Consider the following 367-nt stretch of genomic DNA (forward strand, 5'->3'; position numbering starts at 1 on the left):
TAGACCCTATAGAGACACTAGAGACCCTATAGAGACCCTATAGAGACCCTAGAGACCCTATAGAGACCCTATAGAGACCCTAGGAAACGTATAGAGACAGTATAGAGACCCTAGAGACCCTATAGAGACCCTATAGAGACCCTAGAGACCCTATAGAGACCCTAGAGAGACCCTAGAGACCCTATAGAGACCCTAGAGAGACCTTAGAGACCCTATAGAGATTCTAGGGTCCCTATAGAGACCCTAGGAACCCTATAGCGACCCTGTAGAGACACTAGGGACCCTATAGAGGACCCTATAGAGACCCTAGAGACCCTATAGAGACCCTATAGAGACCCTAGGAACCCTATAGAGACCCTATAGAGAC

This window comes from Lathamus discolor, chromosome 24 (genome assembly GCF_037157495.1).
Source record: "Lathamus discolor isolate bLatDis1 chromosome 24, bLatDis1.hap1, whole genome shotgun sequence".
In the NCBI taxonomy this organism is placed as follows: Eukaryota; Metazoa; Chordata; class Aves; order Psittaciformes; family Psittacidae; genus Lathamus; species Lathamus discolor.